Raw genomic sequence first — 24305 nt, 5'->3', positions numbered from 1 at the left:
GCATTCACCAGGTTCTGCCACCAGCACTCACCAGGTTCTGCCACTAGATGGAGCCTGGTCAAAAAAGTACTGTACTGTAGTTGAGAGTGTGCTGTAATTCTTATAGGCAGAAGCCTTACAGCAAAAGGTTAAAGTCCAACAGGTTTGTTTCAAACACTAGCATTCGGAGCACTGCTCCTTCTCAGATTTACCCGAGGAAGGAGCAGTGCTCCGAAAGCTAGTGTTTGAAACAAACCTGTTGGACTTTAACCTGGTGTTGTCAGACTTCTTACTGTGTTCACCCCAGTCCAACGCCGGCATCTCCACATCGTAATTCTTATAAACATTATACATTATTGTATATTATATTTAGTGCTGCATTTTATTTTGCAAGCTTTTTCAGCTAGGAATATACAATGCTGCAAATATGGTGCAGTATTTCAACTTGTACAATGGTTTTTCTGGTGAGAAATGTCTAATGGAACACAGTTCTGGCTTTAACATTGATTCCCATGGGAACCTATGATTCACATAAATGTGTTTCACTTAAACTGTGATTTTCAGAAATGCAACCACAACTTTAAGGGAGGACACACTAACAGTAGCTACATAATTATTAGTGGAGACGTCAGTTAATCGATTCTTGGAACAAACTGTGAATGACATAATAATAATCTTTATTAAGTGTCACAAGTAGGCTTACATTAATACTGCAATGTAGTTACTGTGAAAAGCCCCTAGTCGCCACATTGGGGCACCTGTTTGGGTACACAGAAGGAAAATTTAGAATGTGCAATTCATCTAACAGCACGTCTTTTTGGACTTGTGGGAGGAAGCCAGAGCACCCGGAGGAAACCCACACAGACACGGGGAGAACATGCAGACTCCACACAGACAGTGATCAAGCCGGGAATCGAACCCGGGTTCCTGGCGCTGTGAAGCAACAGTGCGAACCACTGTGCTACCATGCCATCCACATTGGGCACAATCCAACCAGAAAAAGTCTAATCTGGGGTTGTTTCCAGCGCTACAAACAGCAGGAATTGCCCCCTCCCCCAAGGCTGCACGCGTCGCATTTCCTGCACTGAGGAGCTCCGCTTGCCGGAACTCCTCAAATGGCGCCTCGATCTCTCAACCACCACGGAGCAATCCCCGAACCCCTCCCAATGCTCCAACACACCTATAACGGGGTCCTTGGGGGCCACCCCATTCCTCACCTCACACAGGCAGAGAACCCCAATGCATGATTCCTGGCATGGACAAGTCTGCCAGTCTGGTAGTGCCACCTGGGCACCCTGGCATAGCACCCCCGTTCGGGCGGTAGGCGGATGGTAGAACATGCCCATTGTTTTCCAATAATACATCTGCTTCCTGCTGATTTCACTAGCATTTTTTTCTTCACTCATTTCCCAGTTTCAGCTGGTTTAAGTTGGCATTCTCAGGACCCTGTAAATTACTGCAGTATTTTGCTCAAAACACAAGTCTGGTGCCTACATATCATGCTGTAATACCTCAGGTGTGTGCATCTTTTCCAGGTGCAAAATGGAAACCAAGCTTCTAATGTGCCAGCTAATGCGCACCTGCTTATTCTGCATCAATGTGCGCCACCTGCCACAGTAGATTGGATTCCACCATTGGCATCCAGTTTAAAATATTGATCAAAATATTTAAATAAAAGGTCCGACACTTGTGAAATTGGGCTGTGCTGCCACCTGGCCTGGTCAACCGCTCATGATGCTAAAAGGCAGCAAAGACTCTTCAACAGCTTAGAGAGCTTATCCACTCTTCTTCTTCTTAGGACGTCCTGCAGGATCAAAGATGACCTGTTTACATTCTGGTTCACTGGGTTTTGTAATGAAAAAAGGGAAAAATATGTCATTTGAACCATGAAAGTAAGCCTAGAAAAGCCTGAGATTTTAAATGAAAGGGAAAGGTCCCACGAAGGGTTAACAGCAGCAGCTTGTTTGAAATACAGATAGCTTCACAGGCATTAAGGAACACAGCTAGGGACAACTCATCCTGTATTTCAAGTTAAAAAGATATTCGATCAATTTAAATTCTTATGGTATATAAAAGGGAGCGGTATTTCACACTTACTTAAAAGTGCATTATTTCACTGAACAGTTAAAAAAGGAACAGCCAGGATCTTAGGTTTAAATTGGGGGATAAATGTTAGGCGTGAAACCTTGCTGACGCCAGTTAAAAGTGAGACAACTGCTTTCCAGATGAAGAAATACATAAGGTGGTATGTTTATACCATAATTTACACATTTTTGACGTTAAAACTTTTTAGCAAATAACCAAGCCAGATAAGGTTAGAGTTACAGGGGGTGACCTGCCGCTGACACCGGATGACCCATAAAAGTGCAGAGGCGAACTGCTTCGATGAACACGAGTTCATATCCAGTATTGAGACTGAAAAACCATCACGAGAGACAGATATCAGAAAAGTTGCTGATGAAACAACAAACAAATGTATTACCTGCCAAACAAATGTATTACCTGGCAAGCAGAATAAGATAGTTCAACGACTGGGAGCTTGCATTAGCTACAGTTGGCAAGGGACAGTTACATTTCAATAAAGGTCATATAGAAACTAAGGCTGCACAAAGGGCTATATATCCCCTAATAATTCAGCAGCCAGAGAGCCAGCTCTCGGTACATGGGAAGTACATTCAAGAACCGAGCATCACAGTGAATCCATCTGAGGAAGACCAAAAGTTAAAGAAGAAAGATTGTCAAGGCAGACCTGAAAGTCTAAAAACTGACCAGGAGGATCCAAAGAAAATATCTTTTTACTTTTCTGTAAAGACAGTGATTTTATCTTTTAAAAGAAAAAAAAAGAAAAATAACTTAAAAGTTTTAACCTGAAACAGTGGTTATTACAAAGTCTACTTTACTTACTTAGCAACACGGGACCCAGGATCGAAACTACTAAGTGGTAAGTAGATAAAATCTTCTATGAAGATATGGGTTATACTGGGGGATAACTTGAAACACTATTTTGACCCGAATAGCACCCACCTAAGTCTGCATGGGAGTCAGGGAGTGAGAAACCCTGTTCACCATTTAGAATGTCTTATTGACCCTTTTTGGGGGAATTCTAAGAATAGTGGTGAGTTTTTTACTTCAGTTTTGAGATGGCTGACAAATCTAATGTGCAATTTGCAGACTCTGCCACATGCAGGTCAGATGGTGCTTGATGTATCAGGTGGATGAATTGCTTGGAGGTTTGTGCACTCTCGCAGAGACCTCCATTTCACCCGTGTGCGTTCTTGACGAAGTCTCTCAATGTGTTTAATGTCTCCTGAATTAAACTTTTCCATTTTGGTTGGTCACAAGAGTTGGTGGGGGGTATTTGACCTCTTCAGGGACATCCACTGTCCTTCTGGGAGTCTCCTGCCTCGACCAAGTTCCGAGTAGAGGAATTGTTTCGAGAATGTAATTAGAGTTATGACAAGAAACAGGTGGAACCCTAAAGGAATTTCAGCCCTTACTTATCCTGAAAAATGATAAGTTATTTTACGTTACATTACAGGCATGGACTCGATGGGCTAAATATCCTCCTACTGTGCCGGAAAGAGTCAATGACAATATCCTATGGAGAAATAAATATGTTTTACTCTAATATAAAAACAACATATTCTAGATGCTGGATATCATGAATAAAAATAGTTCTGGAAAAACTCAGCATATCTGGCAACATCTGTGGAGAGAGAAGCGGAGTTTCAATTATTTGTTTCTTTAATACTATCATTACCACTCCCATGACATCTTTATCATTTAATGTGCCTAATGTTTCTCCACCTGCCCCTTCCTCCTTTTTCCAACAGCATTAAACCTATAACATTCCTGCCTTTCTTTTCCACTTCCAAAGAAGATTTATATTGGTCTTGAACATTAACAGTTTCTCTTCCCGCAGATATGGCCGGACTTCTGAGTTTTTCCAGCATTTTCTGTTTTCACTCTCTGAACCTGTTTGAGATGTGAATTTTTGTATCCGTGTCCTCCAGCCCTAGAATATAATCCAAGTTAAACTGCTTACTTCTTTCTTTCCACAGACTGGTCGCCGTTTTTTCAGACCCCAACTGCTGGTAATATTTCGACTGTTGTCAGTTACAACTCCCTAGAAACGTATAGAGAAAAATGCTAGCAATATTCAGCAGCATTTGTGGACAGAGACAAAATTAACATTTCAGGTTGATCAGAACTGCTAACAAGGGGTGGGATTCTCCGACCCCCCCCCCGCCGGGTCGGAGAATCGCCGGGGGCTGGCGTGAATCCCGCCCCCGCCGGTTGCCGAATTCTCCGGCACCGGAGATTTGGCGGGGGCGGGAATTGTGCTGCGCCGGTTGGCGGGCACCCCCTCGGCGATTCTCCGGCCCGGATGGGCCGAAGTCCCGCTGCTGGAATGCCTGTCCCGCCGGCGTGGATTAGACCACCTCTCTTACCGGCGGGATAAGGCGGCGCGGGCGGGTTCCGGGGTCCTGGGGGGGGCGCGGGGCGATCTGGCCCCGGGGAGTGCCTCCACGGTGGCCTGGCCCGCGATCGGGGCCCACCGATCCGCGGGCGGGCCTGTGCCGTGCGGGCACTCTTTTCCTTCCGCCTTCGCCATGGTCTCCACCATGGCGGAGGAGGAAGAGACCCCCTCCACTGCGCATGCGCGGGGATGCCGTGAGCAGCCGCTAATGCTCCCGTGCATGCGCCACTCGACAATGTCATTTCTGCGCCAGCTGGCGGGGCACCAAAGGCCTTTCCCGCCAGCTGGCAGGGCGGAAATCAGTCCGGCGCGGGCCTAGCCCCTCGAGGTTAGGGCTCGGCCGCTCAAGATGCGGAGGATTCCGCACCTTTGGGGCGGCGTGATGCCGGGCTGATTTGTGCCGTTTTTGGCGCCAGTCGGCGGACATCGCGCCGATTACGGAGAATTTCGCCCAAGGTTACTGATGTAACAGGTTTTCTGGCTTATTAGACCATTTAAAGAGTCAATTACATTGCTGTGAACCACGTTACATGTCGACCGACCAGGCAAGGATGACAGATTTCCTCCCCTAACAGACATTAATGAACCAATTGGGATTTTTTTGTTCTTAAATTTAGCGTACCCAAATATTTTTATTCCAATTTCAGGGGCAGTTTAGCGTGGCCTACCCTGCACATCTTTTTAGGTTGTGGGGCGAGACCCACGCAGACACGGGGAGGATGTGTGAGGTTATGCACTTTGGAAGGAGGAATTTAGGCATAGATTTTTTTCTAAATGGGGAAATGCTTCAGAAAGCAGAAGCACAAAGAGACTTGGGAGTCCTTGTTCACGATTCTATTAAGGTTAATGTGCAAGTTCAGTCAGCAGTTCAGAAGGCAAATGCAATGCTAGCATTCATGTCAAGAGGGCTGGAATACGAGACCAGGGATGTACTTCTGAGGCTGTACAAGGCTCTGGTCAGACCCCATTTGGAGTATTGTAAGCAGTTTTGGGCCCAGTCTCTCAGGAGGATGGCCTTGGAAAGGGTCTAGAGGAGGTACACAAGAATGATTCCTGGAATGAAGAACTTGTCGTAGAGGAACGTTTGAGCACTCTGGGTCCGTACTCGTTGGAGTTTAGGAGGATGAGAGGGGATCTTATTGAAACTTACAAGATACTGCGAGGCCTGGATAGAGTGGACGTGGAGAGGATGTTTCCACTTGTGGGAAAAACTAGAACCAGAGGACACCATCTCAGACTAAAGGGATGATCCTTTAAAACAGAGATGAGGAGGAATTTCTTCAGCCAGAGGGTGGCGAATCTGTGGAACTCTTTGCCGCAGAAGGCTGTGGAGGCCAATTCACTGAGTGTCTTTAAGACAGAGATAGATAGGTTCTTGATTAATAAGTGGATCAGGGGTTATGGGGGGAAGGCAGGAGAATGGGGATGAGAAAATATCAGCCATGATTGAATGGTGGAGCAGACTCGATGGTCCAAGTGGCCGCCCCCCCGCCGGGTCGGAGAATCGCCGGGGGCTGGCATGAATCCCGCCCCCCCGCCGGTTGCCGAATTCTCCGGCACCGGGGATTCGGCGGGGGCGGGAATCGCGCCGCGCCAGTTGGCGGGCCCCCCCCCCCCCCCCCGGCGATGCTCCGGCCCGGACGGGCCGAAGTCCCGCTGCTAGGATGCCTGTCCCGCGGGCGTGGATTAAACCACCTCTCTTACCGGCGGGACAAGGCGGCGCGGGTGGGCTCCGGGGTCCTGGGGGGGGCGCAGGGCAATCTGGCCCCGGGGGGTGCCCCCACGGTAGCCTGGCCCACGATCAGGGCCCACTCTTTTCCTTCCGCCTTCGCCACGGTCTCCACCGTGGCGGAGGCGGAAGAGAATCCCTCCACAGCGCATGCGCGGGGATGCCGTGAGCACGTGCTCTTTCTCATTCCTTCTACCAAACTGTACCATATTGAGACACCATCAATAACACACGACGAATAAAGAACGTGACTGAGGCTTTAATACACTAAACAGCAAGCCTCCTGCCTCTGGACCTGAACTGGGTCCGGAGGCGGAGACTTACCACTTTTATACAGAAGCCCAAGGTGAGGAGCCACGGGCGGAGCCAGCCAGCCCAGGCATGGACAATACAGTACAATACATATTATGCAATAACGTGGTTTACCACATTCACCCCCTGTTAAAAAAGAATCTGGCGGGGGTGAAGTGGTCTTAAAGGTCAAGTCTGTCGGGGGTCTTTACCTTCCGCCGTGATCGTCTCAGTCCCGGCTGTGGTGTGGGCGCCAGCGTCGAGACCTGCGCATCCGGGAGCGTATTGTCTTCTTCTTCTTCACCCAGACATTGAGTTGGCAAGGGGGGGGGTGCATGGGTGGAGGTGGTGGTGCTTGTCACCGGTGGGCCTGTGGGTGTCAGTTTGTGAGGGAGGTGGGCGGAGGTGGGGGAAGACGGTGTAGGGTGGGGGGTGGTGGTGATGGTCACCGGGGAGCCTGCAGGAGCCAAATCCCGAAGGGAGACCGTGTCCTACTATCGCACGTCCTGGTGTGCCACGTAGGCATATTGGGGGTTTGCATGGAGCAGCAGGACCTTCTCGACGAGGGGGTCGGTTTTATGGCTCCTCGCATGTTTGCGAAGAAGGAGGGGCCCGGGACTGTCAGCCAGGACGGAAGCGAGACCCCGGAGGTGGACTTCCCGGGGAAGGCAAACATACGTTCATGAGGAGTCTCGTTAGTGGCTGTACACAGGAGCGACCGGATGGAGTGGAGCGCATCGAGGAGGACCTGCTGCCAGCAGGAGACTGGGAGACTTTTTGACCGTAGGGCCAGGAGGACGGCCTTCCAGACCGTCGCGTTCTCCCTCTCCACCTGTCCGTTTCCCCGGGGGTTATAGCTGGTTGTCCTGCTGGAGGCGATGTCTTTGCTGAGCAGGAACTGACACAACTCGTCGCTCATAAAGGAGGAGTCCCGATCACTGTGGATGTAGGCGGGGAACCCGAACAGGGTGAAAAGGCTGTGCAGGGCCTTAATACCGGAAGCAGAGGTCATGTCAGAGCAGGGGATTGCGAAGGGGAATCTGGAGTACTTGTCAACGATGTTGAGGAAGTACACGTTACGGTCAGTGGAGGGGAGGGGCCCTTTGACGTCCATGCTGAGGCGCTCAAAGGCGCGGGACGCCTTTACCAGATGTGCTCTGTCTGGCCGATAGAAGTGCGGTTTGCACTCCGCGCAGACCTGGCAGTCCCTGGTCACGGACCTGACCTCCTCATGGAGTAGGGCAGGTTGCGAGCCTTGATGAAGTGGAAAAACCGGGTGACCCCCGGGTGACAGAGGTCATTGTGGAGGGCCTTGTGCGCTGGCACATGTACCGCGGGAGAGGGCATCTGGGTGCTCATTGAGCTTCCCGGGTCAATACAAGATATCATAACTGTAGGTGGAGAGCTCAATCCTCCACCTCAGGATCTTGTCATTCTTGATCTTGCCTCGCTGTGTGTTATTAAACATGAAGGCAACCGACCATTGGTCAGTGAGGAGAGTGAATCGCCTGCCGACCAGGTAATGGTTCCAATGTCTCACAGCTTCTACAATGGCTTGGGCTTCCTTTTCGATGGAGGTGTGTCGAATTTCGGAGGCATGGAGGGTATGGGAGAAGAAAGCCACAGGCCTGCCCGCCTGGTTGAGGGTAGCGGCCAGAGCAAAGTCCGACGCATCGCTCTCCACTTGGAATGGGATGGACTCATCCACAGCGTGCATCGCGACTTTGGCAATGTCTGCTTTGATGCGATTGAAGGCCAGTTGGGCCTCAGCCGTCAGGGGAAAAATAGTGGATTTGATCAGTGGACGGGCTTTGTCCGCATAGTTGGGGACCCACTGAGCATAGTAAGAGAAGAACCCCAGGCATGTCTTCAGGGCCTTGGGGCAGTGGGGGAGGGGGAGTTCCAGGAGGGGCGCATGCGGTCGGGGTCGGACCCTAGGACTCCATGTTCCACGGCGTAGCCGAGGATGGCCAGGCAGGTTGTGCGGAAGACGCATTTCTCTCTATTATAAGTTAGGTTCAGGAGTTTAGTGGTGTGGAAGAAGCGCCGGAGGTTCTCGTCATGGTCCTGCTGGTCACGGCCACAGATGGTGACGTTGTCTAGGTACAGGACCATGGCCCGTAGCCCATACTGGACCATTCAGTCCATTTCCCTTTGGAAGACCGAGACCCCGTTGGTGACGCAGAAGGGAACCCTGAGGAAGTGACAGAGGCGACCATCTGCCTCGAAGGCAGTGTATTGACGGTCCTTCGGGCGGATAGGGAGCTGGTGGTACGCAGACTTCAAGTCGACTGCAGAGAAGACTCGATACTGCGCAATCTGATTGATCATGTCAGGTATGCGGGGGAGGGGGTACACATTGAGCTGCGTGTACCGGTTGATGGTCTGGCTATAATTGATGACCATCCGGTGCTTCTCCCCAGTCTTGACGACCACCACTTGTGCTCTCCAGGGGCTGTTACTAGCCTCAATGATCCCCCTCACAGGAGTCGCTGGACCTCCGACCTGATGAAGGCCCTGTCCTGGGCACTGTAGCGTCTGCTTCTGGTAGCAATGGGCTTACAGTCCAGGGTGAGGTTTGCGAAGAGGGAGGGTGGGGCGACCTCAAGGGTCGCGAGGCTACAGACGGTGAGGGGGGGCAGGGGTCCGTTGAACTTTATGGTAAGGCTCTGGAGATGGCACTGGAAGTTGAGTCCCAGTAATAGGGCAGCGCAGAGATGGGGGAGGACGTAGAGCCTAAAGTTGGTGTACTCTATGCCTTGCACAGTGAGGGTCAGGACACAGTACCCCCGGATTTCTACTGCGTGGGATCCGGAAGCCAGGGAGATTTTCTGGGTCGCGGGTAGGATGGGGAGGGAGCAGCGCCTTACCGTATCTGGGTGTATGAAGCTGTCTGTGCTGCCGGAGTCGACGAGGCAGGCCGTCTCGTGCCCATCGATCCGGACAGTCATCGTGGACTTCGCGAGATGGTGCGGCCGGGACCGGTCGACTGTGACGGAGGCGAGTGTCGGAAGGCGGTCGGTAGGCCGGTCGGAGATAGCGGCAGCCAGCGTACAGTCGCATGAGCAGGGCTCCCGGGAGGCTGCGGAGTGGTCCCAAGATGGCGGCCCCCATGAGTCGCACGTGGCGTGTGAGGTGCAAGATAGCGTCCAAGATGGCGGCCCCCGACTTCCGGTTGCGGCTATGCGGAGCTAAGCCGCACATTCGGCAGCACATTCAGGGCCCCCAATGGCATTTTTTCGACATTTCCCGGTGTGGGGAGAAGACTGCAACATTCCCCCGACAGTGTATGGCTTGGACCAGGAGCGGGGCGACTAAAAAAGTGGTGGTGAAGCCAAAGAAAGTGCGAGGGAAGAAGAGCAAGATGGCGGCGGGCGGGGACCAGGCAGCGTGGATGCAGTGGGCGCAGGAGCAGCAGGAGGTTATCCAGCGCTGCTTCAGGGAGCTCAAGGTGGACCTGCTGGAGCGGATGAAGGCTTCTATTGATAAGCTGCTGGAGACCCAGACGGTCCAGGGGGTAGCGATCCATGAGGTCCGACAAAAGATCTCAGATAACGAGGATGAGATCTTGGGCCTACCGGTAAAGGTGGAGGCGCAAGAGGCCCTCCACAAGAAATGGCAGGAACGGTTCGAGGAGATGGTGAATCAGTCGAGGCGGAAGAATCTGTGGTTCCTGGGCCTCCCGGAGAGACTGGAGGGGTCGGACGTGGGGGCCTATGTGGTCGCCATGTTAAACTCGCTGATGGGAGCAGGGTCCTTCCAGGGGCCCCTGGAGCTGGAAGGGGCCCATAGAGTGCTGGCGAGGAGGCTCAAGGCGAACGAGCCGCCGCGGGCGGTGCTGGTGCCGTTTCATCGGTTCGCTGATCGGGAGTGTGTACTCAGATGGGCCAAGAAAGAGAGGAGCAGCAGGTGGGAGAACGCAGAGGTTCGAATATATCAGGACTGGAGCGCGGAGGTGGCGAAGAAGAGGTCCGGGTACAACTGGGCGAAGGCGGTGCTGCACAGGAAGGGGGTGAAGTTTGGCATGTTGCAGCCGGCGCGACTGTGGGTCACCTACAAGGACCGGCACCATTATTTTGAGTCCCCGGAGGAGGCGTGGGCCTTTGTTCAGGCCGAGAAGCTGGACACAAACTGAGGGTCGGGAGGGGGGGTCGGGTGTGGGGATGCTCGGGGATTGTTGTTGTTGTGTTACATTTTGAGGGGGGGGTTCTTTGTTCTTGTTTATTTTTGGTTTGGTGTGGGTGGTTAGGGTGGGTTGGGCACTGTTTTGGTTGGGTCTGTCGGGTGGGCACTTGGAGGGGGGCAAGTAAACGGAGTAGGGGGTGGATGGCCGGTAGGGGGGGATGGGGCCCCGCGGGAGAGGGTGAGGCCCGAGTCGGGGGTGAGGGGGCTGGGCCTGTAAAAGGAGCTGCGCCAGAGGAGGCGGGGCTGAGCAGGTGGAAAGCGCGTGCTTTTTCCGCGCTGAAGGCTGGAGGAGGCCGGGGCGGGGAAGCATAGGTTTTTTCCTGCGCTGGGGGTGGAAGGGGGAGGCGGGGAGCCTGCGGGTGGATAATGGAGGGGGAAGGGAAGTCCCACAATGGGAGGAGTCAAAGGAGAGGCAGGAGCGGCCGGGGCCAGCAGGAGCCAGCTGACTTGTGGGAGTGCAATAGGGGGAGCAATGCAACTAGGAGTGGTCCTAGCTGGGGGGGGGGGGGGGAGAACCGTGTTGCTGCTGGTATAGTCAAGGGGGAGCTGGAGCGAGAAGAGGGGGTTGGGATGGGGGTCTGCCGCCGTGGGGAACGGGCCGGGCGTGGGGCGCGGGCGCGTGACTGACCAAGGAGGGGTTATGGCTAATCGGTAGGGAGGGGGGCGGATAGCCCCCTGATCCGGCTGATCACCTGGAATGTAAGGGGACGGAACGGGCCGTTAAGCGGGCCCGGGTGTTCGCGCACCTGAAGGGGCTGAAGGCAGATGTGGTCATGCTCCAGGAGACACACCTGAAGGTGGCAGACCAGGTAAGATTGAGGAAGGGGTGGGTAGGCCAGGTGTTTCATTCGGGGCTGGATGCCAGAAATCGGGGGGTGGCGATCTTGGTGGGAAAGAGGGTGTCGTTCAAGGCATCGAGCACTGTGACAGACAATGGCGGCAGGTACGTAATGGGAAGTGGTAAGCTGCAAGGGGAGGGTGGTGCTGGTGAACGTGTACGCCCCGAACTGGGACGATGCGGGTTTTATGCGGCGCATGTTGGGTCAGATCCTGGACTTGAAAGTGGGGGGCCTGATAATGGGGGGGGGGGGGGGATCTTTAACACGGTGTTGGATCCGGCACTGGATCGCTCCAGGTCTAGGATTGGTAGGAGGCCGGCGGCGGCTGAAGTGCTGAGGGGGTTTATGGACCAGATGGGAGGGGTGGACCCTTGGAGATTTGCAAGGCTGGGGCTAGGGAATTTTCATTCTTCTCGCACGTTCTTAAGGCCTATTCCCGGATCGACTTTTTTGTTATGAGCAGGGCGCTGATTGCGAGAGTGGAGGATACAGAGTGATCGGCGATAGCCATTTCGGATCATGCCCCGCGTTGGGTAGACCTAGAGCTGGTGGAGGAGAGGGACCAGCACCCATTGTGGCGCTTGGAGGTGGGGCTGTTGGCGGACGAGGAGGTGAGCAAGCGGGTCCGAGGAAGCATAGAGAGATACCTGGAGGCCAACGATAACGGGGAGGTCCGAGTGGGGATGGTCTGGGAGGCGCTGAAGGCGGTGGTTAGGGGAGAGCTGATTTCCATTAGGGCCCACAAGGAGAGGGAGTGGGAGAGGTTGGTGGGGGAGATGGTGAGGGTAGACAGGAGGTACAAGGTGGTGCCGGAGGAAGGATTGTTGAGGGAGAGGCGTAGCCTCCAGGCCGAATTCAACCTGTTGATCACCAGGAAGGCGGAGGCGCAGTGGAGGAAGGCCCAGGGGGCGATTTATGAATATGGGGAAAAGGCAAGTCGGATGCTGGCGCATCAGCTTCGGAAGCGGGACGCAGCTAGGGAGATCGGGGGAGTTAAGGATATGGGAGGGAATGTGGTGCGGAGTGGGGTTGGTATCAACAATGGGCAGCGTTGTCGGGGATGATTACTCTGGCCGCAGAATTAGCATTTCGGGCCCCTGGCGTTGGCGGGCTGCCGGCTTGCGTCGCACCGGGTCGGTTGATGGCTGCACCCACAAGGCCCACGAGGGTGCCGCACGGTCGGAGGTATAGGCCCCCATGTTCTGGGAGGCCACCTCCAGCGAACTGGAGAGTTGTACTGTCTCTGGGAGGCCGAGTGTCCCCCCTTCTAATAATCGCTGGCGGATATAGTTAGAGTTCATGCCCGCGACATAAACGTCCCTGATCAGCAGCTCCGTGTGCTGGGTAGCCGATATCGCCCGACAGTCACAGTTCAGGCAGAGGATGCGCAGGGCACGCAGGAAGTCTGCGAGTGATTCCCCAGGGCGTTGCCGTCTCATGGCGAGGAGGTGCCGAGCATACACCTCGTTAACGGATTTCATGTAGTGTCCTTTTAGCAGCGTTATCGATCCCGCGTACGAGGGGGCATCCCTGATGAGGGGAAAGACCCTTGGCACCACCCGTGTGTGGAGGACCTGCGTCTTGTGGATGTCTGTGAGGTCTTCATTGAAGGATGCGAGGTACGCCTCGAAGCCTCAAACGTTTCTGTAGCATCGGCTGCCTGTGGGTCCAGTTCCAAGCGATCAGGCTTGAGCGATGAGTTCATCTTGAGGAGTTTAGTGTATTAAATTGATACACCATCAATAACACACGACGAGTGAAGAACGTGACTGAGGCTTTAATACACTAAACAGCAAGCCTCCTGCCTCTGGACCCAAACTGGGTCCGGAGGCGGAGACTTGCCACTTTTATATAGGAGCCTGAGGGGAGGAGCCACAGGTGGAGCCAGCCTGGACAAGCCCAGGCATGCACAATAAAGTACAATACACATCATGCAATAATGTAGTTTACCACACATATCACACTTTTTTTTAAAAATACTTTATTGAAAATTTTTGGTCAACCAACACAGTACATTGTGCATCCTTTACACAATATTATAACAACACAAATAACAATGACCTATTTTATAAACAGAAAATGAATAAATAATAAATAACAAACATGAAAACTAACCCTAATTGGCAACTGCCTTATCACAAGTAACACTCTCCAAAAATATAATTTAACAGTCCAATATATAATTATCTGTAGCAACGACCTATACATATTATACAGTATATATTAACAACCCTGAGAGTCCTTCTGGTTCCTCCTCCCCCCCCACCCCCCCCCCCACCCCCGATCCTGGGCTGCTGCTGCTGCCTTCTTTTTTCCATTCCATCTATCTTTCTGCGAGGTATTCGACGAACGGTTGCCACCGCCTGGTGAACCCTTGAGCCGACCCCCTTAGAACGAACTTAATCCGCTCTAGCTTTATAAACCCTGCCATGTCATTTATCCAGGTCTCCACCCCCGGGGGCTTGGCTTCTTTCCACATTAACAATATCCTGCGCCGGGCTACTAGGGACGCAAAGGCCAAAACATCGGCCTCTCTCGCCTCCTGCACTCCCGGCTCTTGTGCAACCCCAAATATAGCCAACCCCCAGCTTGGTTCGACCCGGACCCCCACTACTTTTGAAAGCACCTTTGTCACCCCCATCCAAAACCCCTGTAGTGCTGGGCATGACCAAAACATATGGGTATGATTCGCTGGGCTTCTCGAGCACCTCGCACACCTATCCTCCACCCCAAAAAATTTACTGAGCCGTGCTCCAGTCATATGCGCCCTGTGTAATACCTTAAACTGAATCAGGCTTAGCCTGGCACACGAGGACGACGAGTTTACCCTGCTTAGGGCATCTGCCCACAGCCCCTCCTCGATCTCCTCCCCCAGCTCTTCTTCCCATTTCCCTTTTAGTTCATCTACCATAGTCTCCCCTTCGTCCCTCATTTCCCTATATATATCTGATACGTCACCATCCCCCACCCATGTCTTTGAGATCACTCTGTCCTGCACCTCTTGTGTCGGGAGCTGTGGGAATTCCCTCACCTGTTGCCTCGCAAAAGCCCTCAGTTGCATATACCTGAATGCATTCCCTTGGGGCAACCCATATTTCTCGGTCAGCGCTCCCAGACTCGCGAACTTCCCATCCACAAACAGATCTTTCAGTTGCGTTATTCCTGCTCTTTGCATATCCCCCATCCATTCCCCCCGGGGCAAACCTATGGTTTCTTATCGGGGACCCCCCCAAGGCTCCAGTCTTTCCCCTATGCCGTCTCCACTGTCCCCAAATCTTCAGTGTAGCCACCACCACCGGGCTTGTGGTGTAGTTCCTCGGTGAGAACGGCAATGGGGCTGTCACCATAGCCTGTAGGCTAGTCCCCCTACAGGACGCCCTCTCTAATCTCTTCCACGCCGCTCCCTCCTCCTCTCCCATCCACTTACTCACCATTGAAATATTAGCGGCCCAATAATACTCACTTAGGCTCGGTAATATCCCCTATCCCTGCTACGCTGTAAGAATCCCTTCCTCACTCTCGGGGTCTTCCCGGCCCACACAAAACCCATGATGCTCTTTTCAATCCTTTTAAAAAAAGCCTTCGTGATCACCACCGGGAGGCACTGAAACACAAAGAGGAATCTCGGGAGGACCACCATCTTAACCGCCTGCACCCTCCCTGCCAGGGACAGGGATACCATATCCCATCTCTTAAAATCCCCCTCCATTTGTTCCACCAACCGCGTTAAATTTAACCTATGCAATGTGCCCCAATTCTTGGCTATCTGGATCCCCAGGTAACGAAAGTCCCTTGTTACCTTCCTCAACGGTAGGTCCTCTGTTTCTCTACTCTGTTCCCCTGGATGCACCACAAACAACTCACTTTTCCCCATGTTCAATTTATACCCTGAAAAATCCCCAAACTCCCAAAGTATCCGCATTATTTCTGGCATCCCCTCCGCCGGGTCTGCCACATATAGTAACAAATCGTCCGCATACAAAGATACCCGGTGTTCTTCTCCTCCTCTAAGTACTCCCCTCCACTTCTTGGAACCCCTCAACGCTATCGCCAGGGGCTCAATCGCCAGTGCAAACAATAATGGGGACAGAGGGCATCCCTGCCTTGTCCCTCTATGGAGCCGAAAATATGCAGATCCCCGTCCATTCGTGACCACGCTCGCCATCGGGGCCCTATACAACAGCTGCACCCATCTAACATACCCCTCTCCAAAATCAAATCTCCTCAACACCTCCCACAAATAATCTAACTCCACTCTATCAAATGCTTTCTCGGCATCCATCGCCACTACTATCTCCGCTTCCCCCTCTGGTGGGGGCATCATCATTACCCCTAACAGCCTCCGTATATTCGTGTTCAGTTGTCTCCCCTTCACAAACCCAGTTTGGTCCTCGTGGACCACCCCCGGGACACATTCCTCTATTCTCATTGCCATTACCTTGGCCAGGATCTTGGCATCTACATTTAGGAGGGAAATAGGTCTATAGGACCCGCATTGTAGCGGGTCCTTTTCCTTCTTTAAGAGAAGCGATATCGTTGCTTCAGACATAGTCGGGGGCAGTTGTCCCCTTTCCTTTGCCTCATTAAAGGTCCTCGTCAATACCGGGGCGAGCAAGTCCACATATTTTCTATAGAATTCGACTGGGAATCCATCCGGTCCCGGGGCCTTTCCCGCCTGCATGCTCCTAATTCCTTTCACCACTTCTTCTACCTCGATCTGTGCTCCCAGTCCCACCCTTTCCTGCTCTTCCACCTTGGGAAATTCCAGCCGATCCAAGAAGCCCATCATTCTCTCCCTCCCATCCGGGGGTTGAGCTTCATATAATTTTTTATAAAATGTCTTGAACACTCCATTCACTCTCTCCGCTCCCCGCTCCATCTCTCCTTCCTCATCCCTCACTCCCCCTATTTCCCTCGCTGCTCCCCTTTTCCTCAATTGGTGTGCCAGCAACCTGCTCGCCTTCTCCCCATATTCGTACTGTACACCCTGTGCCTTCCTCCATTGTGCCTCTGCAGTGCCCGTAGTCAGCAAGTCAAATTCTACATGTAGCCTTTGCCTTTCCCTGTACAGTCCCTCCTCCGGTGCTTCCGCATATTGTCTGTCCACCCTCAAAAGTTCTTGCAGCAACCGCTCCCGTTCCTTACTCTCCTGCTTCCCTTTATGTGCCCTTATTGATATCAGCTCCCCTCTAACCACCGCCTTCAGCGCCTCCCAGACCACTCCCACCTGGACCTCCCCATTATCATTGAGTTCCAAGTACTTTTCAATGCACCCCCTCACCCTTAGACACACCCCCTCATCTGCCATTAGTCCCATGTCCATTCTTCAGGGTGGGCGCCCTCCTGTTTCCTCCCCTATCTCCAAGTCTACCCAGTGTGGAGCGTGATCCGAAATGGCTATAGCCGTATACTCCGTTCCCCTCACCTTCGGGATCAACGCCCTTCCCAGCACAAAAAAGTCTATTCGCGAGTAGACTTTATGGACATAGGAGAAAAACGAGAACTCCTTACTCCTAGGTCTGCTAAATCTCCACGGGTCTACACCTCCCATCTGCTCCATAAAATCTTTAAGTACCTTGGCTGCTGCCGGCCTCCTTCCAGTCCTGGACTTCGACCTATCCAACCCTGGTTCCAACACCGTATTAAAATCTCCCCCCATTATCAGCTTTCCCATCTCTAGGTCCGGAATGCGTCCTAGCATCCGCCTCATAAAATTGGCATCATCCCAGTTCGGGGCATATACGTTTACCAAAACCACCGTCTCCCCCTGTAGTTTGCCACTCACCATCACGTATCTGCCCCCGTTATCCGCCACTATAGTCTTTGCCTCGAACATTACCCGCTTCCCCACTAATATAGCCACCCCCCTGTTTTTCGCATCTAGCCCCGAATGGAACACCTGCCCCACCCATCCTTTGCGTAGCCTAACCTGGTCTATCAGTTTCAGGTGCGTTTCCTGTAACATAACCACATCTGCCTTAAGTTTCTTAAGGTGTGCGAGTACCCGTGCCCTCTTTATCGGCCCGTTCAGCCCTCTCACGTTCCACGTGATCAGCCGGGTTGGGGGGCTTCCTACCCCCCCCCTTGTCGATTAGCCATCCCCTTTTTCCAGCTCCTCACCCGGTTCCCACGCAGCTGTATCTCCCCCAGGCGGTGCCCCCCCGCCCATCCCCTCCCATACCAGCTCCCCCCTCTCCCCAGCAGCAGCAACCCAGTAATTCCCCCCTCCCACCCCCCCCCCCCCCCGCTAGATCCCCCGCTAGCGTAATTACTCCCCCCATGTTGCTCCCAGAAGTCAGCAAACTCTGGCCGACCTCGGCTTCCCCCCGTGACCTCGGCTCGCACCGTGCGACGCCCCCTCCTTCCTGCTTCTCTATTCCCGCCATGATTATCATAGCGCGGGAACCAAGCCCGCGCTTCTCCCTTGGCCCCGCCCCCAATGGCCAACGCCCATCTCCTCCACCTCCCCTCCTCCCCCCATCACCACCTGTGGAAGAGAGAAAAGTTACCACATCGCAGGATTAGTACATAAAACTCCTCATTCCCCCCTTTTTAACCCCCCTCTTCGCCCCCCCACATTCGCCCCACCACTTTGTTCCAACGTTCTTTTTAATAACCCGCTCATTCCAGTTTTTCTTCCACAATAAAAGTCCACGCTTCATCCGCCGTCTCAAAGTAGTGGTGCCTCCCTCGATATGTGACCCACAGTCTTGCCGGTTGCAGCATTCCAAATTTTATCTTCTTTTTATGAAGCACCGCCTTGGCCCGATTAAAGCTCGCCCTCCTTCTCACCACCTCCGCACTCCAGTCTTGATAAACGCGGATCACCGCGTTCTCCCATTTACTGCTCCAAGTTTTCTTTGCCCATCTAAGGACCATTTCTCTATCCTTAAAACGGAGGAATCTCACCACTATGGCTCTGGGAATTTCTCCTGCTCTCGGTCCTCGCGCCATCACTCGGTATGCTCCCTCCACCTCCAACAGACCCGCCGGGGCCTCCGCTCCCATTAACGAGTGCAGCATCGTGCTCACATATGCCCCGACGTCCGCTCCCTCCGCACCTTCAGGAAGACCAAGAATCCTCAGGTTGTTCCTCCTTGCGTTGTTCTCCAGTGCCTCCAACCTTTCCACACATCGTTTCTGATGTGCCTCATGCATCTCCGTCTTCACCACCAGGCCCTGTATGTCGTCCTCATTCTCGGCTGCCTTTGCCTTCACGACCCGAAGCTCCCGCTCCTGGGTCTTTTGTTCCTCCTTTAGCCCTTCGATCGCCTGTAGTATCGGGGCCAACAGCTCTTTCTTCATTTCCTTTTTGAGCTCTTCCACACAGCATTTCAAGAACTCTTGTTGTTCAGGGCCCCATGTCAAACTGCCACCTTCCGACGCCATCTTGGTTTTTGCTTGCCTTCCTTGCCGCTGTTCTAAAGGATCCACTGCAATCCAGCCACTTTCTCCTCCTTTTTTCATCCGTATCCAGGGGGGGATTCCCTTCTGGTTTACCGCACAGTGTTTTTAGCCGTCAAAATTGCCGTTGGGGCTCCTATCAAGAGCCCAAAAGTCCGTTTCACCGGGAGCTGCCGAAACGTGCGACTCAGCTGGTCATCGCCGCACCCGGAAGACCACACATATCACACTTGTATGTTGGAAGCTGATTTCTCAATTACATTCTATTCTGCAAGTTTATTAATTTCTTCCTCTATTTTGGCTCAGTTCTCCTTTATACTAACTTTACCTCTGATCTGGTGTTTGAAATTGTATTTCCGATTCCAAGTCCAAATTACTTAGAGAAATAATTATCATGGTTCTTGCGCTAATTCTAGTGGTACGCCATTTGCCACTGTATACACATCCAAGTGACTGTCTTTAACCTATACCCTGGGCGGGAATCTCCGTTGGCTGACGCCAAAATCGGGAAACTCGATTGGGCAGAGAATTATTCCGTTGCTGAAATCATGGTGGACGCCAATTTGACGGCAAATCGCTACTCTCCGTCACCTCGACAGCGGCGTCAATTTGGTCCGGAACACACGTACAGTAAATACTGTTTGCATATCATTAGTGGGCCCAGGACTTCCAGTGGCGGCCACAGTGTGAGTGGTCGCACACAGGGCAGCTCCTGCTTGAAGACGAAGAAAAAAGCTCTTTTTACCTGAAATTAGGTGTACCTTTGACGGAAAAGTGTAACTAAAGGTCGGAGGAGAAGTCCCCCCCCCCCCACCCCGGGAGTGGTATGTCTGCTGGTTACCAACCGGCAGAAGAGCGTGAAGGACTTGGCCAAATAGTTGGAAGAGTACTGTGTGCAGCAGCCAGTGGGAGGATGACGGAGGGGGAAGGGTCAGTGCAAGTAGCAAAGCCCCAGATTGAACAGTTGATGGACTTCATCAAGGAAGTGTTCCACCAGCAGAGGAAGGAGATGCAGGAGGATCATTCGACAGCTATCGAAGGGGCAGTGGCATCCCTGAAGGAATCAATGGAGAGAGTGGAGAAATGCTTGGAAGCACAGGGGTCACAGATCCGAGAGATTGTGAGGGTGATGTCGGACCACAGCGATCAGCTGGTGGCATTGGAGGCGAACATGGTTCTTAAGAGACTTTGCAAGACATTGAGAGCAAAGGTGGAGGAGCAGGAAAATAGGTCGAGAAGGCAGAACCTATGGATAGTTGGCCTGCCTTAAGAAGTGGAAGGTACGAGTGCCACGAGGTACATTTTGAGGATGCTGGTGGGGCTGGTGGCGGAAGAGGTGCTGGACAAGGCCCGAGGTGGACAGAGCGCACAGGTCTCTGAGACAGAAGCCTAGAACAGGGGAGCCATCTCGGGCGGTGATCGTGAGGCTCCACAAGTTCGTGGAGAAAGAGAAGATTCTGCATTGGGCCAGGGGGAAGTGTAACTGCGAATGGGAGGGGAACAACGTCCGAAAATATCAGGACATTGGAGCTGAGCTGGCAAAACCTGTGCGTGGTTCAACAGGGCCAAGACAGTGCTGTATCAACAGCAGATAAGGTTTAGGGTGCTCTACACGGCAAAACTATGGATGACTTATGAAGGCCGGGAATACTATTTTGAGAGCTCAGAAGCGGCCAGTGACCTTATCAAGGAGCATAAACTGGGGGAGAACTGAACAATTTTGGGAGACGGAGATGCTGGCACTTTGAAGTAATTGAGAATACGGGTAGAGTAGGGGTTTGTGGGGGTTTGTTTCCTCCGATGTGGGGTTTTTCTTCTTTTCTTCTGTTGGGTCAACAAAGGGTAGCAAGGGTAAAAAGCTTGTAATGGACGGCTGTCCCCCCCCCCCCCCCCGCCCCCATCCGTCCCCCGTCCCGTCCCCCTCCTGCTGCCTGTGTTTTTTTTTCCTTTTGTTGTCTTTGGGGGAGGTGATCTGTGGTTTGAGGTGAGTCTTTGTTTGGGTGGGAGAGAGTGCGGGGAGCCTTTTTCACAGAACAATGAGGTGTGGGTGAGCCTTTGGCAGGTGTTGCCACGCTGGTAGGTGATGCAGGTGATGCTGGTGAACAGAGGTGAGGTGAGGGAGATGGCCTTGAGAGGTGGCCGTGGTTGTTGGGTGAGGTGTGATGTGGCGCAATTAGGTTGGAGAAGAAACAAGGTCGGGGGCAGAGAAAGGGGCCATTTTGGATGGGCCAGGTATAAGGTGAAATTAACTGGGGTGGAGCCGAAAGGGGAGGATGGTAGAGGGGAATGGAGGCGTAAGCCCCCAGTACGACTTATAACATGGAACATGTGAGGGCTCAATGGACCGGGGAAAAGATCTTGGTTCTTGACGCACCAAAGGAGTTTAAAAGCAGAGATGTCATTCTGCAGGAGACCGCATCCATGTGAAGGACCAGGTTAGGCTAAGGAAGGGGATGGGTTGGTCAGGTTTTCCGCTCAGGGCTTGATTCAAAGTCGCGGGGAGGGGGGGCAATTTTGATGATCAAGAAAACGGGGTTTGTGAACGCGAAGGAAGTGAGGGACCCGGGTGGGAGATACGGAATGGTGAGTGGGGTATTAGGAGGTGCGCCTGTGGTACTGGTGAATGTGTATGCACCGAATTGGGATGATCTAAGTTTTATGAGGGGGCTGCTGGCAGCGTTCCCGGACTTGGCCACGCACCAGCTGATTATGGGAGGAGATTTTACTTGTGTCCTAGAGCAATGGGTAGGTAGGTCGAGTCCCAGGTCAATGGGTAGAGTACGAATGGCAAAGGAGCTGGGCGGGTTTATGGAAAAGATTTGTTTCATTAAATATTTTTATTAAGGCCCCCACCCTGCCCCCAAACTCCCTGTTGTTACACTCCACCCACTCAGCCTCCTCCCACTCAGCCTCCTATTTTTTAAACCCCAAACGCTCCCCCCACCTTGCTGACTTAACTGTCCTGGAAGAAATAAAGTAACGGTTTCCATCTCTGGGCAAAACACTCCACAGACCCTCTCAAAGCAAACTTGAATTTTTCCATCCTGAGGAACTCTGCGAGGTCGCTCGCTCACACCCCCCCCCCCCCCCCCCGGGTCCGGCGGTCCCCGTCTCCCTCCATCCCAACAAGATCCGTCTCCAGGCTACTAAAGAGGCAAAGGCTAAAACGTCGGCCTCTGTCACCCCCTGGACCCCCGGGTCTTCCGACACTCCAAACATTGTCACTTCTGAGACTGCGGGCGCTGCCCTTCCATCCTCCACTGCGGGCGTTGCCCCCCCATCCCACCCCCGGTCCACTTGCAAGTCCACCCAATGTGGCGCGTGGTCTGACGCCGCGATCACCGAGTACCCAGAGCCGACCACTCCCGCCAATAACATCTGACTGTGGTGAGCCACGTATGGCTGTTGTATATATTATTGTATTTACTCACGGCTGTTGTATATATTATTGTATTTACTCACGGCTGTTGTACATATTATTGTATTTATTCACTGTTACTGTTGTTGTGTTGATGTTGTTGTTGGCTCCGCCTGTGGTTCCGCCCCTCTGAGAAGATATATAACCCATCGATCCGGGACAGCCTCTCAGTGCGGGAGAAGCTACTTGTGGGCACATTCTAGCTGATTGAAACCACAGTTCTTGTTAACTACCGTTTCAACTGGATTGATTGGTATCACTTAACTACCACAAAAAAAACAATCCCAAGAGTACACCCTGTGCACAAGGGAGAAGCACGAAAACTCCTTTGCCCTCGGCCTCCCAAACCGACTCAGGTCCACTCCCCCATGCGCTCCTTGAATCCCTTCAGCTCCTTCACCACCGCCGACACCCTCCCCGACCTCGGGCTCAACCGGTCCAACCTTGGATCAATGACCGTGTTAAAGTCCTCCCCATAATCAGTCGATGCAAGTCCGGAATCTTCTCCAGCACTCGTCTCATAAACACCACATCGTCCCAATTTGGGGCATAGACATTTATCAGGACCACAGGCATCCCCTCCAGCTTCCCACTCAACATCATGAAGCTCCCTCCCCCCTTGAATTAGCTACTATATTCCCCAACTCAACGTCACCTGCTTATATACCAGCACTGCCAGCTCCCGCATCTTCATGTCTAATGGAAGACTTGCCGTACCCACCCTTTCTTTGTCTGATCCCCGATCTTCAAGTGTGCTTCTTGTAAAAAGGCCACATCCACCGTCAAGATCCTCGGGTGCACGAAAACACGCGACAGTTTAACCGGTCCATTCAGCTCCCTCATGTTCCATATGATCAGCCTGGTCGGAGGGGCACCCCACCCCTCTCTCCTGCCGATCAACCATACTCCTACTTATGCCAGCCCCCGGCCTGTGTCCCGCGCCCTTCCAGGCCCACCCTCAGATGTCCACCATCACCATTCCTTCCCATTTTACTCCACAACAACAGCACCTTTGTCAGTAACCCCCCTTCCCTTCAACAAAACTACACCATCCCCCTCTGCTACACTAACCACCTGATCACCACCCACTGCAGCCAACCCAGCTAACCTGGCAGCCCCCACCCAAGGCGCCTAAGCCTCCTACCCCCCACGGATTCCCCCCCACTTGCCCACCTCCCAAGCAACAATGCAACAAGAAAAAAAAAGGTGCACTCAACCTCAATCGCAACAAAACATCTCGAAGGAGTAAAGTTCCCCAACAACTAACAAAAACAAAGATCCAAGAAAAAGCGGACCGAAAGAACACCCATCTGCTCACACTTCCACAGTTCAATGTCCTCTTGCCCCTGTCAGTCCATTGTCACTTACAAATTCCATCGCCTCCTCTGGCGTTCCAAAATAGTGCTCTCGGCTATTGAAAGTCACCCAGAGGCGGGCCAGGTACAATATCCCAAACTTCACCCCCTTTTAAAAGAGGGCAGCCTTCACCCAGTTAAACCTGGCTCTCCTCTTCGCCAGGTCCGCTTCCAAGTCATAGTACACCCGAAGCTCGCTCCCCTCCCAGGTGCACCTCCTCGTCTGCCTCGCCCATCTCAGTATCTTCTCCTTGTCCAGGAACCGGTGAAGACTCACCACCATCGCCCTCGGTGGCTCATTCGCCTGCAGCCTCATCAGCACCCTGTGCGCTCAGTCGACCTCCAGGGGCCGGTCAAAGGCCCCCTCTCCCACCAGCTTTTCCAACACCTTGGCTACATATGAGCCAGTGTACATTTCATTGATGCCTTCAGGCATCCCCACGATTCTTAGGTTCTGCCTCCGGAAACGGTTCTCCAAGTCCTCCACCTTTTCCCTTAACCGCTGCTGAGTTTCCCGCATCAACCAATCTCGGCTGCCAATGAGGCAAGCGGCTCCTTGCCAACGAGGCGAGCAGCTCTTCGTGCCCTCCCACCACCTCCCCCACTTTCAGAATGGACTGGCCCT

General features: G+C 53.0%; 1 long non-coding RNA gene across 2 annotated transcripts in view; it reads right to left on the bottom strand.

Moving 5' to 3' along the window:
* Positions 1 to 635: 635 nt before the first annotated feature.
* Positions 636 to 24305, bottom strand: part of LOC140391446 (uncharacterized) — a 30059-nt gene continuing 6389 nt past the window's right edge. The window contains exons 2-3 of one of the 2 annotated variants that reach the window (XR_011935072.1): positions 4025 to 4105; positions 636 to 1821 (exon numbers count right to left, since the gene is read on the bottom strand). This is a non-coding gene — a long non-coding RNA (uncharacterized lncRNA). The remainder of the gene's footprint in view (positions 1822 to 4024; positions 4106 to 24305) is intronic. The other variant, XR_011935073.1, reaches the window with a different exon arrangement.

Source organism: Scyliorhinus torazame, chromosome 15, assembly GCF_047496885.1.
Source record: "Scyliorhinus torazame isolate Kashiwa2021f chromosome 15, sScyTor2.1, whole genome shotgun sequence".
NCBI classification, from domain to species: domain Eukaryota; kingdom Metazoa; phylum Chordata; class Chondrichthyes; order Carcharhiniformes; family Scyliorhinidae; genus Scyliorhinus; species Scyliorhinus torazame.
The sequence above is the reverse complement of the archived record's forward strand: the minus strand, read 5'-3'. Positions and strand labels throughout refer to the sequence as shown.